Source organism: Gossypium raimondii, chromosome 7, assembly GCF_025698545.1.
Source record: "Gossypium raimondii isolate GPD5lz chromosome 7, ASM2569854v1, whole genome shotgun sequence".
Classification (NCBI taxonomy): Eukaryota; Viridiplantae; Streptophyta; class Magnoliopsida; order Malvales; family Malvaceae; genus Gossypium; species Gossypium raimondii.
The window spans coordinates 36,786,074-36,803,498 of record NC_068571.1 but is presented as its reverse complement, the minus strand read 5'-3'; the positions used below and the strand labels follow the sequence as shown (position 1 = coordinate 36,803,498).

Sequence of the window (17,425 nt, the reverse complement as noted above, 5' to 3'; positions counted from 1 at the left end):
CTCTCAGAGTAATATGCAAAACTCCTTTTGCTTGAATATTAACAACCCATTAATCTTTATTTCAATGAAAAATGCATGAAAAAGATTATCACAATGGACAAAATGAAATTTTATTGAGAACAAAGCTCAAAATGAATTAATTAAGATAGCAAATTTTGCTAATATAAGATGAAAAAGATTATCACAATGGATAAGATGAAATTTTGTTGAGAGCAAAGCTTGAAATGAATAAACTAATCAAGATAGAAAATTTTTCCAAGATTCACAATGAATAAGATAAAAACAGGTTCCCCAGATATCGCAGTATGAGCTTCTCTACATGAGCTTATTGAGGACCCTTTTGAACTTGATGTCTGTTTTGATGATTCAGAATGCTTTGTCGATGCCCCAAGATGTAACATCACTCTTTCTTGCTAATTCAGGCATAGTAAGACTACCACATGCCCCACCTTCGATCAAAATTTGAATTACCCTTTTTCTGGGTTTTCAATTCAAAACCCTTTTGGTCTCAAGGCGCCCTTTTACGGGTTTTCACCTTGGCCTCTCCTTTTTCTTTTTTCGTTCTTCTTTTCTTTTCTTTTCTTTCTTTTTTTTTGAAATATTTTTTGATTGAATCTGAACTCATAGAATTCAGCATGTCCTTGTTATCCCTTCCGATTAAAATCAACATTTTTCCAGATGAGGCCTTCCACATAAGGTCATTCTTATTTGGCATCCACTTTCTTATGAAGTTCTTTTTGTATGGGAAGGATCTTCTTTAATACCAGGTCCCTCTCATGGAATCCTCTAGGGGGAACTTTTTTTTTGAGCTCACATCATTTACTTTTGGCACATTTGACCATGACAAATAATTTTGAACATTCATCTTCAATCGGGATTAGATCCATAAAAACTTGAAGAGAAAGAATTTCGACTTCAATAGGTAAAAACTACAATTAGCCAAAGAGAAAGATGTTGCCCCAGTAGAGTTTTTTTTATTTTTTTCCTCCACTGCACTGTTTACTTTAGGGCGATATGGTGTTAATCTTGAACAGACCGTAAACTTTTGATGCCGTGCCATTGTTCAAATTCAATGCATGGTCTAATATGATCCTTTTTGGCATTACATACTGACATATGATTTTTCAAGGATTTGCTGACTGTCGACTTTGTGACATTAGCATATGAAGCAGCTTCCACCCACTTAGTGAAGTAATCGACAACCACAAAGATGCATCGATGGCCGCCGAACTTTTGGCGAGGTTGATCCAATGACATACAAGCACCCATATTAATTCTTTGGAATGTAGGATCTTATTCTACCATCCTTAACAAATCAGGAGATAAGCTACAGTCTTGGTCATTTTCAAAATCCTGATGTACTTCTGGACACATATCTTGCTCAAAAAGAGGTTCTAAGTCGATAGCAGTATCGCTCATATCATTGATATTTGGAGACCTGTTATAGGGACGAAGGTAAATCCATAGAATAAAAGAATCTAAGAATATTTATCTGTATAGTATGATTATGAATGAAATGAAAATAATAAAAGAATATTTGCTCGAAGTGAGAAAAAAAGATGCATTTTTATTGAAATAAAGATGCTGGACATAAGCCAATCTTACAAAAAGATTCTTATTGCCCCTAGGCTTAGAGCAATAAGTGTGTTTTGGACATTAATCCGAATTAGGTCTAAAAAGTACAGGGATCTCTTCCATAGTCCCATTGCTCAAAATACTTCCAAGTATGTAAGGGCAAATGCCTAATAAATCTCTTCCTCGGCTCCTTTTTCAGATACGGTGTTAACATTCGAATGCCACAACATTCCTCTCGGGCCTTTGGTTTCTTCAAGGAATTCCAACTCTTTATTACCCATTAGGCTTTGCACCAAAGCTTTGAATTCAATGCATTCCTGGATTTCATGACCTTCTTCAACGTGGAACTCATAGTAGCTCCTCATCCCTTTTGGTCTCTTCTCCAAATTCTAAATGATTAATCCCATGTCTATCATTTGTTTCAAAACTCATTTCAGTGGGGTTTTTACTTCTGCAATATTGGTTTTGGTATTCTTCCCTCCATTCTCAACTATCGCATTTACCTTTGGGTCTGAATGACTGGGTAATGGATTTCCTGTCATATTAGGTCCAAATAGATCGCCAAATTTTACGATGCCTATCTTGATGAACTTTTCAACTAGATTTTTAAATGTAGTGCAGTTTTCAATCGAATGTCCCGTTGTTCCCGCATGGTATTCGCATTGGGCGTTCGCATTATACCATTTCGGGAACGGAGGTTGCAGGGGTTCTGAGTAGAACGGAGCTACTACATGCGCATCGAATAGATTCTGATACAACTCTTTATACGTCATTGGGATAGGCGTAAACTGGAGTCTTTCAGTGTCTTGCCTCGAGCTGAATTCTTACTTTGAGGGGCCTTGATAGCTAGCAGCTACCGTCTTTGGCTGGCCTACAGTGACCGATTCTGAATACCCTTTATTATACAAGCTCAAGTTGCTCACTTTGTTTTCTTTGTTCTTTGGGGTTGATCTTTTGACAACTTCCCCCGTATCTATCTTCCCACTTCTTATAGCATTTTCAATCATCTCTCCAGACATTACCATATCTGAGAAGCTCATAGTAGCACTTCCTAACATGTGGTTAATGAATGGCACTTTTAGAGTGTTGATGAAAAGCACCGTGGTTTATTTCTCCAGAAGAGGTGGCTGGACTTGTGTCGCTACCTCTCTCCACCTTTGGGCATATTGCCTGAAGCTCTCACTTTACTTCTTTTCCATGTTCTGTAGTGTAATTCTATCAGGTTTCATGTCTGTCACGTGGCCATATTGCTTCATGAAAGCCTGTGCCAAGTCCTTCCATGAGTAGATATTAGCACTGCTCAACTGGCTGTACCATTTGGTAGCTGACCCGATCAGATTATCCTGGAAGCAATGAATTAACAGTTGATCATTATCAACGTATCCTGTTATTTTTCGACAGAACATCGTGATGTGAGCTTCAGGACAACTAGTCCTGTTACATTTTTTGAATTCTGGAGCCTTGAATTTCGGCAGGAGTACTAGATTTGAGACCAAACTTAGATCATTGGCGTCAAACCCGCAATGGTAATCAGCATTCTCCATTGCTTTGAGTTTTTCTTCCAACCACCTATACCGATCTTCAAGTTGCTTTGACAATTCTAACCTTGCTTTTTCTATTTCTGCCATTTCGTCTAAATCAAGAACTGCAGGATTGGTTGGATTGTTCCTTGGATTGGAACCTGAGCCTGTCGGGTAGTTCATTGGTGCCGAGGTACTGGCCTAATATCATTGGGAGCCCTTTGTTGATGCGCGTCAGGTTGGGCTTGGACGCTTATTGGGGTAAAACTTGGGGAATAGCCAGGGTCTTCATTATCATCCCCTAAATCGACTACAGGGCTTTTTCCTTTATTATTCCCTCTAGCCAATAACTGCACCAATTGACTCATCATAGTTTTTTGAGATTCTAGCATGTCATGTTGGATTTTATCCAATCGTTCCTGCATCTGATCTTGCATCTCCTTTTGCAATTGTTCCAATCTTTCTAACCTCTGATCCATTACTTTTATTTAGCGACGGGTACTGTAGCGATGTTCAGTTGGTTGACTCTTGTTGGTTTCCAGATTAACTGAAACAACCTCATTTAATTAGGGTCTTTTTGTGAAGTTTAATGCATATGATGCAATGAAATGTAATGCGGATGAATGCAAAAAAGAGACGTTGATTCTTGGTTCAATTCTATTAGAACAACTTTACTAGAAAACAAATCTCTTTACATAAAGTAGATATATATACGGTTTTGCCCTCATAGGCAGTGACATTCGATCCTCTTCTTCATCCGAGTGTTAAGATAAATCTCACGAACTCTTCAAAAGGGGCATCTTTTTTATCTCCTTTTTGCTTGATCCAAGCCGTGACTCGTTGCTCACTCATCCTCGTGATGCTCGTTGGCTTCTCTTTAAGAAAGTTCGGTGGCTCTCAAATAATCTTTGTCATCTTGAATCCTCGGGCAACGAAGCAAAGTCGTATACTCATTCATCAGGCTATTACCCTTCCCTCGTTACGTTTTTTCAGACCATATTCAGAAGACCGTATTGTCTCCCACTTTATCAAGAAACCCATTTTCCATGACAAGCTTTCTATTTAGTAACTGAACGTGAATCAACACCTCTTTTCTATGATGAAAATGTAATGCAATCATAACCAAAACAAAATGAAACAGGTTAGTACAAAGCAAAAGCAAACAAGAATAAATAGAACACCTATTTGGGTGATCACTAAGGTTTGGTGTGGTTTTACCTAGGGCGGGCTCTTAGGGCTCACTATATGCGGTTTGGTTCTAAAGTAAAAGTACCTGAACTAGCAGATTCCTCGATCCTCACCCATCATAGGCTCATATGGACCGAGTTCAGTTCAGGGGAATACATTTCCCTATGGCTGCATGGAGATAAAAATCTCACGAAGACATAGGTACGGATGTATCCCGAAAGCGATCCACTATCCTGCACAAAGGTAAAGACCTCACGAAGGACTAGTTTCTCACTTCCACTTAAAAGGGTGCGACCAACAGTCATGCAATGCCATGTGTAGAAAGATATCAAAATTTAAACCAACACAGCAATCATAAATCACAATGATGAAAATCGTAATAAAGACGGATAAAATGCGAGGAAAGGATCGTATATTTAAACCAAGTTTTCAATTTTTGACAAAAGACAAAAAATAATCAACTCGTGGCTTGACTCTCTTTTTAAAGTCCTTAGTGGAGTCGCCAAGCTGTTGACACTATTTTTTTGTAAAACGGGGTCAACTTGGGTTTTGAAAACGAAAACGAAAACGGGAGTCACCACCAATCCTTTTTTGATGAGGTGTGAACAGGTCACCTCGTAAAATGGTTGTTTTTAATAAGCGATTTGATTTTCTTAAACCAATGATTTTGGTCCACGAAATTCAGAAAAATGGGTTCGGGAGTTGGTTACGTACGAGGAAGGATTAGCACCCTCGTAATTCCCAAAAATTGGTACCTAGTTGATTAGTTAATGTCTTAATGTCAAAAATTGAAAACTTTAAAGAGACTTAAAATACGATCATTTGTTTTAAAAAACTTATATAAAACAAGTTACTTGTTAAGACTCTCTCATTTTGGAAAGAGAAAATGCCATACCTAATGAGTTAGGACATGATATTTCACTTCTTAGAAAATGAGCTTGTCCGAAAAACTCGTGTAATAAAATTTAAAAGAATATTCAATTATTTAAGTCAAATGAAGAGATCGCAACCCAATACGTTAGCGCACAATTTCTCAAAATTTTAAACATTGAATATTACATTTATTATTTATTTATTTTTTTTAGAAAAATCCTCATCTCGAGAAAACAACATGTCATATCCAATGCGTTAGGACACAACGTATTGAATTCCCGATAATGAGCTTTTTATTCATGTTTTTTTTTATTAAAGAGCATTCTCGACTATTTAGATTCAACGAAAGAAATTAGAACCCAATAGGGCTCAATCCTCTCGAAGATCCCGAATACCAAGTATTGCCTTTATTTGATTAAAATAGATGTGTATATATATATATATATATTATAAAAAGTATGTATATATATAAATGAGTTATAAAAATATGTACGTGCATGAGAATATATATATATTGTAAAAATGTATGTATGTATGTATGTATGAGTTTTGATTAAAATAGGTGTGTATATATATATATATATATTATAAAAAGTATGTATATATATAAATGAGTTATAAAAATATGTACGTGCATATGTATATATATATATATATTATAAAATGTATATATGTATATAAATTATAAAGTATAAAAGTTATATAAGTATGTATATATATATATATATATATATATAAATCAAAGGTATGTATGTATATATATATATATATAACAAAATCTAAAAATGGTATAAATGGGTAAATAAAAATAATAATAGTAAGGTAAGTAATAATAATAAATACAATAATAATGATAATAATAAATATAATAATGATAAAACTAATTAGTTTGATAATAATAATAATAAAATAATAATAATAACGAGACTATATTGAAAATAAAACAAAATCCAGGGGAGAAATCAAAAATAAAATAAGGCAAAGGATTAATTTGTGACGCGCGCCAAAGGGGGGGACCAAAACAGTAAATAACCCGCCCTCCAAAACACATCACTCTGAGCAGGACTAAAATGAAACAAAAATAAAATTATGCGGCTAAATTAAAATAAAGGAAAAGAAGGAAAAAAGGGCCAAATTGCAGCGCGTTGAAAAATCGGAAGGACTGAACACGAAATTATCCCACCGAAGTAAAAACAGGCGGATCCTTCTAGCGGGTCGAGTCGGCCGGATCAGGTATCTCAAAACGACGCCGTTTTGGGCGTTTTGGAGCTGAGCCAAAATGGCGTCGTTTCATTCGCCTATAAAAATCAAATTTTTTTTCAAAAAATTCACTTCAGCCCATTTTTTAAAAAAAAACCTCAAAACCTCTCAAAAGTTCTCTCTCCTCTCCCCAAAAACCGACCACTTTTCGGTTGCCGGCGCCGCCGTATGCGGCGGTCGGCGAAGCCCAAAAGCACCCCTTTTAAACGCCCTTTCGTGAGGAGTCTCGTTCTGGAGTTAGAAACACCGGTACATCAGCAAATTGGGCCGAAAAGGGGTAAAAACCTTCCGGTTTTCTCTTTCGCCGTTGATCTAAAACAGGCAAATCTAACCCTTTTTTGCTTTTATTTTCGTAAGATTATTAAAAAAGAAGTAAACAAATAAACACAAGAAAAAAAAACCTTAGAAATCTGATTGCTTTTTATTTCTCATTCGTTTTTTGAAAAGAAAAAAAAACAAATAAAATCAAGCCCCCTTAATTACAGTGATGAAGTTCGCCCCCCGGTCTAGTTTCTTTTACAATGTTTGGCTTTATAACCGAAATAAATGAAAAAAAATTCAATATTTTGCTCCTATTTTGTGTTGTCTACTTCTGCTTTTTCTTGTGTGTTTGCAGGTGACTGTGGCAGTGTCAGGCAAAGCAGGTGGCGGAGGGCAGATGATCGGACGTGACGTGCGGCGCACATGGTCCTGGCATGCGGCGTTGGAGGAGGGACTAGGGTTCTGAAACCCTAGTCTTTGTTGGGTTTGGGCCATAATGTTTGGGCCTGTTTTTGTAAATGGACTAGGTTTTAGTTTGGGCTGAATTGGGTAGTTGGGTTTGTTGGGCTTATTGGGCCGGGGTATAAAATTGGGCTGTACAACTTGGAAATAAAAAAAATTATATAAACTTTGAAGTGATGACGTGGTACAATTTTAGAGAGTCACAATCAGTGTTTTAATAACCGAACAAGTGGTTGAACCGGTTAGAGCGTTGGTTCCCGATTCAATCGATTTGATCAGTTCAATTGCTAGACCAAAAATAACTAAATAAATAATTAAAAATCATAAAAATTTTAAAAATAAAAAATATATTAAAATGATTCAACCTGTTTAACTATTGGTTTTTTTGCTAGTTTTTTTTTTTTATTTTTATCGTTTTTGAGCAGTTTTCAATTCAACCAATTCAACCCCTTTGTTTGGACCAATATATCAGTCGATTCTTGGTCCAATCAATCTGACAGACCAATCCAATCATGCTTTAGGAATAGTGATCACATCTAAGGGTGTAAATGAGACATTGGTGCTTACAAGCTACTCAAGTTCGACTTGAAAAAAAATGAACTTGATTCTATAATTATTGAGCCTAGCTCTAGCTCGAGCTATCGATCGAGTCGAATTCAAGCTTAGTAATACTTGACTCAAATTGCTTGCGAGCCTTATCGAGCTTTTCATATTTTTATATTATTAAATTATGTTATTACCCCTGTGATAAAGAATGAGACGGATGAATGCAGAAGTGGATCGTAAAGTTTGTCAAAGTTGTGGATTTGACTTAGGGCTTTAGACGTTTGGAAAGAAACTTGGATTTTGACACAACCTGAAATGAAATCAAATCCAAGTCAGATAAAACAATTAAAATAAATAACTAAAATAAAATAATAAATGAAAGATTAGAATAATAAGGAAGCAAATAAATAAGATAAATAGAAAAAATAGAATGTGGCGTGTAGAAGTCCTAAGAAGCCTTGGAAACATAAATAATCCACAACCCCTTTCAAACAATTCTAATTTCACCTCCAAGAGAGAAAACTTGGCAATAAAAAGTTTGAAGATGATCCCCACAATCTGAAAAGATTATTAAAACTCTTCTAAAAGAAACTCAAGAGAAATTCTTAAAAAAAAAAAACTCAAAGAGAATTTATAAACTCAAAAGGGAAGTTGAATAATAATGAATTGAATGAATTGTGTACAATGAAAAGGCCTATAGGCTAGCCAAATAAATCTAAATAAAACTCTTAAGTATACTAAATCTCTAATTTAATCTTAACAAATAGTTTTAAACTACACTTTCTTGTTAACATTAAAACTCCTAATAAGTTAAAATACTTAATAATTATAAAAAATTCGGAATAAAATAATAAGAGTTGATAAATACAATATTGGGCTCATAGATAATAAAAGTTAAGCCTAAAACCCAAACTCAATATGATTTAAACTCGAATTAAAAGCCCAAAATTCGTAATTCCCGTCAAAATCCATTCAAAATTTCTGCTCGCGTAATATTCACTAAAACGGTCATAACATGAGCTTCAGAACTCAAAATTGAGTGAGTTAAAATGCGTTTCGAATCTAAGAGATAGATCTTCAAACTCTATGAAGACATCTCAATCCAAAAATGCTAGGAGCCCATCTAAAAAGTTGTCTCAATTTTATTGATTTCCCAAGCTTAAAAATTGACAACTTTGGTGATTGAAATTTAATAAATTTCACCCCATCCGTGCATATATCACCCTGATATATATATATATATCACCCTGATATATATATATATATATATATATATATATATATAATTAACTCTAAGTCTAAATATTGAGCCGAGCTCGAGCTCGAGTTCGAGTTCGAGCTTGAGTACAAAAATTAGTAAACAAACTTAATCAAACTTGAACTTAAGTAACTTCATTATATCTCGAGTCAAGCTCAAACTTAAAAATAGATGTTGGATCAAGCTTGAGTCAAGTATTGAGCTTTGAATTTCGAGAGCTCGAGCGTGGCAGTATTTGGGCTCGGCTTGATTACACCCCTAGCTTTCAAAATGAATCTAGTTTCCAAATTCAGATACCAATGTGAATAAAAAAAATAGATATTAAAGTATACTTCATTACCAAATTTAGGGATAAAAATTATGTTCTCCAAATGAATATTTCTTATTATTAATATGTTTCAGTCCAAATTTTGAAAAATAAATAAATAAAATTATTACTAAACTTTTCAGTAGGCCTAAATTAGCTTTTAACCAGTGGGCCAAAACATTAGAATTACAACCAAGGCCGCCGCCATGACCCAGAAGTAGGGAAAGAAAATCAAAACAAAACTACAAAGCCGAAGCGCCGCCACTCTTCACAACATATCAGCGGAGGAACCACCACGTAAGATAAAAGGAAAGAGGGCGGCGCAGCGGTGGTCAACCCATTCAAACATTCATTATGTCTCTAATTCTTGACGCTAACAATGAATTTCAACTGGAAAAGGGGCATGAATGCTAATTAGGGTAGTTTTTATTCTGCTGCCACATCAATATTCTCATTAGTAAGTTAATTGATTTATAAATTTTGGGTTCACGGAATTATCATTAAAACGTAATATTCTGCAAATTAAAATTTGAATGTGAACATCTATAACCCTTTTACTATTCCCAAACTTTAAATTTATATATTTATTTCTTTTATGCTAATATAAATTTTTGAAAATTGATTAATCAAAACTTATCTCACTAAATTTATCACATTTTCTTTTTTTTTTAATGGTAAAATTTTTCAAAAATATATTTTAAAAACTTTTAATGGTGTAGCTCTTAAGTATATATTTATATAAATATTTAAAACAATTAAATTCAAAGTTTAACTTCAAAATAATATTTTTGATGCTTTTATATTTAGGGTCCGTTTGTTTGCCAAGAAAATGTTTTCCGTAAAATAATTTCTAGAAAATATTTTACTTTTCGTAAAATGATTTCTTGGAAAATATTTTACGTGTTTGATAAATCTGTAAAATATTTTACATTGTTTGGCGATTTCAAAAATATTTTTGAAAAAGTTGTTTTACATATATTAATATATATTAATAAATTTTTATATTTTAAATTGTTTTTACATATATTGCAATGATTTGTTATAATAATACTCAATTATTAAGCTATAATATTAACCGTCATAAATTGAAAACAACTAATATCAAATAAATTATTTGTAATTGTGTTAAAAAATAAAAACAAGGATTGAATAATTATAAATTAGCTTGAAACCACAATGAATACTAGAAATTAATAATATTATTCAAATGCATAATTAGTAGTACACCACCTATCTTGAATAGATATGTGCAATATAATTGAGTACCAATACATTAAGAATTTTAATATCAATTGAAAGCGATTGAACAAATTTATATATATCAACTGAAAGCAAATTATTAGAATACTGAAATGGCAATATTCACATATTCTAAAGCTTCTATCAAGCTTTGGATGTGAGCTAATGGTTTCTTCATTGCAAAACCCCAATCCTCCTGAGCTGAAGGTCCAAGATTTTCCTAGCTATCATGCTCTGCAGACATATATTAGCATGGTTATGGAAGTAAAGAACAGACACAGTGTGGTAAACAAGAATAACATGTAATTACATGCATGTGTGCATACACCTCTCCTTGAGTATGTTTCTGTCTCAGAGAGAAAGATCTATATTGAAACTTAAACAATAAAAGAAACATAGATACGAAAAGATAGTCCTCATACATCAAATTCTAAACTTAAAAGAGTCATTGATTTACAATAAGCAATTTCAGATGTCAGAAACATCCATCTAGTATATATAATAATAGGTGGAATTCATTCTAGCACTTAAAATACTTCTTATGATAGATATTGTATTACTCATAGGCGTAACAACCATAGCACTCCCTGAATGAAGGTAACTCTTGAGGTAAAAACAGGGGAGTTGAAATTGCCACAGCAGGTAAGCATTAAGCATAAATTTGTCACTACAGAAAAGAAAATGTCTGCTACATGTTTACCACTATAGACAAAGCCAAAATGTGAAATATATCTCCACTATAGACAAAATGTGTGCTTCATGTTCTAAAAGCACTTGTCATCATCTACAGACCTGTTTTGCCATACAACAATGTATTTCAATATACAATTTGCAGGAATTAGTACAATATATGTACAATATATGAGAAAAAAATGATCGTTTAAAACGAGAAATAAGCAAACCAATCCATGATTTGCAAAAGTAAATATTAATCAGCAAAGAGCAGTTACGAACCAACTACTATTGGTGATATGATAGCCAATGCACTAGGCTTTATCATCTCCCTCAAAGATGCCGATGCTACAATAGCAACATAGCGACCATAATCTGGTTCCTCATTGTAGTCCTGTAGCCAGAATAATTGAATTCAATGTCACTTTCATTACTTCAATTGAAAAAATGCACAAATTTAAACAAATGCACAACTTTAAACAACAGCAGATAGATGAAGTTCCTACTCTTGTGTTCAATCCTATTTCATTCGTCGAACCTCAGCAATTGAACAAAATAAAATACTAACAAATATGCAGAAACCCCTAACAATCAAAACAGAAATTAGAAAATAACTGAAATAAAAACTCAATCAAAGAAACAAAAAAATAGATCAAGAAAGTAGAAAACAGAAAACCCTAAAGCTTCCAATCAAGAATGTGAGTAGAAATCTACCTTCGATGAATCGCGAGAAGAGGTGATGAACAAGGCTGTAATTTTTTAGCAAGCTAATTAGATTGTTTAAAATTAGGGACACGATTAAACATATTAGGGAAGAAGATCTAGCAAACTTAAGACCAAAATCTATTCATGCAGAAGCATTTTGCTTGACACCTTTGCAACAAATTAACAAGATCCTTCAATATAAAACATAGAGGAGGAAAAACAGCAGAGAAAAGGAGGAGAGGCACACCCAAGAACAAATCACGATCAACAAAAATAATAGACAGAGAAAAGGAGAACAGAACCTGTTGACAACCCAAGAAGAAGAAGCACACCGATGAGGAGGAGAGGCTGACGTTGATGGACGGAGAGGAAATGAGGAGGAAATGAAATGAGAAGGAAATGAGAGGTTGAAGCTGTGTTTTCCAGAAAATGTCTTACAGAAAAAAATCTGTAAGACATTTTATGCAAAGAAAGGGAGATTTTCCCGTGTTTTGAAGTTAATTTTCCGGAAAATCAATTCCTTTGGTCAAACAAACACTGTAAAAGAGGGAAAATATTTTTCGTAAAATGAAATACTGCAAACAAACAGACCCTTAATGTAAGTTAAGTTTCCTGAATTCCTTTCCCTATATATACATTATGTTAGATGGTGTATTGTACAAGTAAGGCTATTCCCAACCCTTATTGAGGTGCTTTATTCTTAGCGAAGCTGAATATGTTATGAGGGAAATCCACGAAGGAATATATGGTCATTACCTTGGAGGGAGATCGTTAGCTTAGAAAATTCTTTGCCAAGGATACTATTGGCCCACCATGCAGAAAGATGTTTGCTAGAAGTTCACAACAATACAACAATCTCCAGTCGAACCTCTTCAAATGATGTCCGGGCCTTTGCCATTGTGACATGGGGGATTGACATACTAAGACCATTTTCGGTGGTGGCAGCGTAAAATAATTTTGTAGTCATCGTTATTGATTACTTTACAAAATGGATGGAAGCAGAAGCTTTGGCAACCATAACCGAAAAATAGATGGAAGCTTTTACATGGAAGTCAATCATCTGTAGATCTAGTACTCCATATTTATTGATAATTGACAACGATACTCAATTCCAAGGAAAATTTAAAGATTTTTGCGTAGTGTTACAAATTTCTCTTGGCCAAAGCCCGGTAAAAACACCTCAAATGAATGGCCAAGTCGAAGTAATGAATAAAAAAATCTTAGTAGCTTTAAAAAAAGAAGATAGACGATGTCAATGGCGCTTGGCTTGAAGAGCTTCTAGGAATTTTGTGGGTTCCCAGAACCACACCCTACACAACAACAGGCGAAACTCCATTCTCACTGGCGTATGAGGCAGAAGCGATAATTTTTGCCAAAATAGGTCTTCAGTCCCACATAACGGCCTGTTTGGGTGATGACGCTAACCAAGAGGCTTTAAAGCTTAACTTAGACCTTATTGAAGAAATGTGGGGGACCGCTAAAGTTAAAACTGTCGTTAGAGCCCAAAAGGTTGCTCAATATTATAATTCTAAGGTAAAAGCAAGCAATTCCAAGTATGTGATTTGATTCTGCGAAATGTGAAGCTAGTTTGCCATTGTCTCAAAGAGGAAAAATGACCTCCAACTGGGAAGGGCCATATAAATTTGTAAAGAATATAGGATTTGGAGCCTACAAGATTGCAAAGATAGATAGCCTTGTCTTGCCTCGTACTTGGAATGCCCACCATCTAAAGAAATACTATGTGTAAACACAATAACTTAATTGAATACGTTAGGCTTGTTTCCACTATTTATTATCATCTTACATTTTCTCATAAGTAGTAACCACTTACGGTTTGTCGATTTACGATTGCAACCCTATACTTATAAGATTTTTCAGAATCTTCGGGTTTGTTGATTTACAATCACAACCTTGCAGTTTCAAGATTTTTAGAATCTTACGGTTTGCCAATTTACAATTGCAACCCTATACTTACACGATTTTCAGAAACTTCTGGTTTTTTTACAATCACAACCTTGCACTTCCATGATTTTTAGAATCTTACGGTTCACCGATTTACAATCGCAACCTTGCACTTCTAAGATTTTTAGAATCTTACAGTTCACTGATTTAAGATCGTAACCTTGCACTTCCAAAATTATTAGAATCTTGTGATTCGTTGAGTTAATATCGTAACCTTGTACTTACAAGATTTTCATAATCTTGTGGTCTACTGATTTAACATTACAACTTAGTCCCGTGGTTCGTCGATTTAAGCTCACCATCTTTTATTTGCAAGAGTTTTGGAATCATATTTTTCACCTATTTAAAATAGAATTCTCTCTACATTTCACTAATTCTATTACCCACTTCTCGCCAAACATTTTTTGCAGTTTCCTCACTAAATCCCTTGGTCATACACATCGCCGATCTACACTATAGATATACTTAGCATCACTTACTAAACAAAGTTGCGATTTTAAAGTTAAGTGATATTAAACACTTTGGCATGCTTTAGCCATATTCTAAGCCGATCTAGACCACCAATTCTACTTCAATAAGTCAAGTTTCATATAGTTGAGCAATATTAAATATTTTACGAACTTCAAGTTATTAACAAAAAAATAAAACGTATCCCACCAATCTAAGATTGCATAAAAACACATAAAATTTGAAAACCACACTTATAGTTCAATACAATCAAATCTTGGTAAACAAATGAAAACAAATAAAACATAAACTCATATATAACCAACTAGTTTTCTATGGGTGCAGCTTCCACGGTAGGGGCAATATCCTTTGGTTCTTCACATCTTTCTCTGGTGGTCTCCTCAATGTTAATAGCACTTGCCTCTATAGGCTCAATAGATAGGAAAAGCTTTCTTGAGCTTTTCCATACTTCCACAAAACCTTCCCATTTCTTTCCAAAAAAGAGAAAAAATATCAAAACCTAAATCAACATCAATCGCACTACTCAAAGAATCGAAGTTCACATGTCAGACATCAAAAGGGTCAACAGCAACCTGAGCATGAGGAATGATGTTTGATTTCAGTTTTGGTAAATAATCTTGAAGATTTTTTAGCATCTCGACTTCATATTTCTCTAATGTTACTTGCTGGTTTTCTTGAAATTCTCCATTTCAACATTGTGCCTTTTCTCCATCCCTTCGATCTTTGTCTTGCAATAAGCCTCAATTTTATTCACCTTCTCCGCTAACATCGACTTCTCTATTTTCTACCCATCAAGCTCTTCCTTCATCTTTTTCCCCTTCTTTTCGTAGGTAGTAACATCCTTTTCTATTTTCCTATTCCTTTCTTCCAACTCCTTCTACAATTATGAACTTTTTTCAGAGCCTGTTGGCTGACCTCGTTCTCTTTCTTAGATTCCTTCAACTTAAGTTCCTCGTCAGTATAAGCTTGTCGTAGACCACATGTAATGATCTCAATCTTAGCAATAATCATTTGTAGGGACCCCAACAACTCATCCATAGAAGGTTTGTTCGCACAAACTGACAACTAATAAGGATATACACTCTACTTCACCTCTTTTAAAATGCTTTCCTCCCACGTTTTCATCACCTCACTGGGAGAGAAAGTGTCACACCCCAAGTTTAGAAGACATAAGATTTTGGCATATAGCAGAAAATAATCTGCTTGACGAAGTGTAACCCGCCCATATATTTCTTTTGGCGCATAGGTTTAGGCGTATTGTAACTGTTGTGTATGTAAGTGAAGATTTTATTTCAGGATGTTCTGTTATTTAAAGGAAAAGATGGTGTTAAACGAAAAGGGATAAGTATGATATGAATTATTGTCAAAGGTATAATATGCATTGTTTTTCTAAAGTGCTGTGCTACTTAGGTTGTAAAGTAACCTAGTTAGAAACCAACTGGATAGACTAGTTTGATATTTATAATGTGGGATTCTCATTTATATTTCTCTTGAAAATTTTAGACCATTAAGAAGGAAAATTCTGAAATACGTAACACTTGTTAATTCCAATGAGTAGGATGGGTTATATATGTGTGTGAAAGGAGTTCAAAAAAAGGTCTTTCTTCCTTGAATGTTGTTCTCTGATTCTTTTTCTAGACATATTATTGATTGTTAAAATTACTATATTATGTTCTAAGTTGAGCTAAGTAGAGTAAGGATTGTGTTGAGGGGGGATATTGGTGATTGTGATGTTTAACTTCCAATGTTGTTTGTTTTTGTTCAATAAATTGCAATAGGGGAGATTGTTGAGGCAAGATGAGCTGATAATTGCTGAGTGGCACTCGGTAGTGCCAACTGCAGACTACCATTAAGGTGCTTAAATACTTGCCTTATTTGGTTTGATAATTTAATGAAGAAAATCTTTGGACCTGTTAATGTGTTGTTTTTTTTAAGATACTATGCTCCATCAATTGAAACCAATCCTTGGATTTTGAATATTGTATTAGATTCAGGTGAATCAAATCAACCCTTAGAACATGAAGGATCGATCAAGACTGTGCGCTATTTTGGAAATCATATTTTCGATTGATTGTATTTTGACTATTGAGTTGGTAATAGCTATTTTAAGGAGTAACATTGTATTCACTTAGATTCTATCTTATCAAGCCAAATATTGATATATGCTTTGAGGTTTGTCTAAGTTTTGTATGAGAGCTTATTGAGTTCATTCTAACATGTTCATTGAGGAACTGTTTTTATGAGGGAGTGCAAGCTTTTGTTGTAAACATTGTTGAGTTTTTACTGCCCAAGTTCTTAGGGGGGATTTGGAGGTGAGTCTTCTAGTCTTTTGGTACAAATGTGAGATCTCTATACTTAGAGAATGGTAGAGTGTGAATCACTTGTTGTATTGTGGATTAAAGATAATGAAATTACTCATTAAGCTAGGCTTTATAAACGTAGGGAAACTGAACTGTGTAAACACACCTTGATGTTCTTTATATTTTTGTTTGCACAGTTTTCATAATGCCAAGCCGTGGTGGTTACTACATTCTAGCACTTTTATTTATGTTTTGTATTTCACCAAACAAGAAACTTAAAGTTTCAACATTAATTATGAAAAAAAATGGAATAGGACAAAGTTATGAAATCCAATTCTTACCATAACTTTTTTTTCTTTTTAAACTATAACTATATTTTAATATAGGCCAATTCTTTTCTTATTATAACTTAATTTTATGGTTTGTTGTAATTTTTTTACCAATCAAATGAATATTAACAATATTTATAAATATATTTTTTCCAAAGGTAAGTTCAGGTGGAAAGATAATTCTTGCTTCACTTAGGTATTATATTGTTTTTAAGGGAAAAAAAGTGAATTATTTATGAAAGTTATGTTGCAAATCTTACTGTTTTTAACATTTTCTTTTTGTAATATTAAAAAGATTAAATTTCATAAAATTTATATAATATTTAAAATTATGGGATAATATTTGGTACATTGATAATGTATTTTTTTTACAAGTAGTTCTAAAAATTATCATGTGTCTCTTTTCTAAAAGATTTATTTATTTAATATTTTATTATACCTATAGAACACTTATCAATCCCTTGATCTTATTTGTGGAATCTAAATTCTCTCTGAAAAGT

The 17,425-nt window shown here is 33.8% G+C and overlaps 1 long non-coding RNA gene across 1 annotated transcript; it reads left to right on the top strand.

The window, feature by feature from the left end:
• The first annotated feature begins 6,491 nt into the window (after positions 1–6,491).
• Positions 6,492–7,316, top strand: LOC128042365 (uncharacterized). Its single transcript, XR_008197663.1, has 2 exons — positions 6,492–6,693; positions 7,033–7,316. It is a non-coding gene; the product is annotated as an uncharacterized LOC128042365 (long non-coding RNA).
• Positions 7,317–17,425: the final 10,109 nt, after the last annotated feature.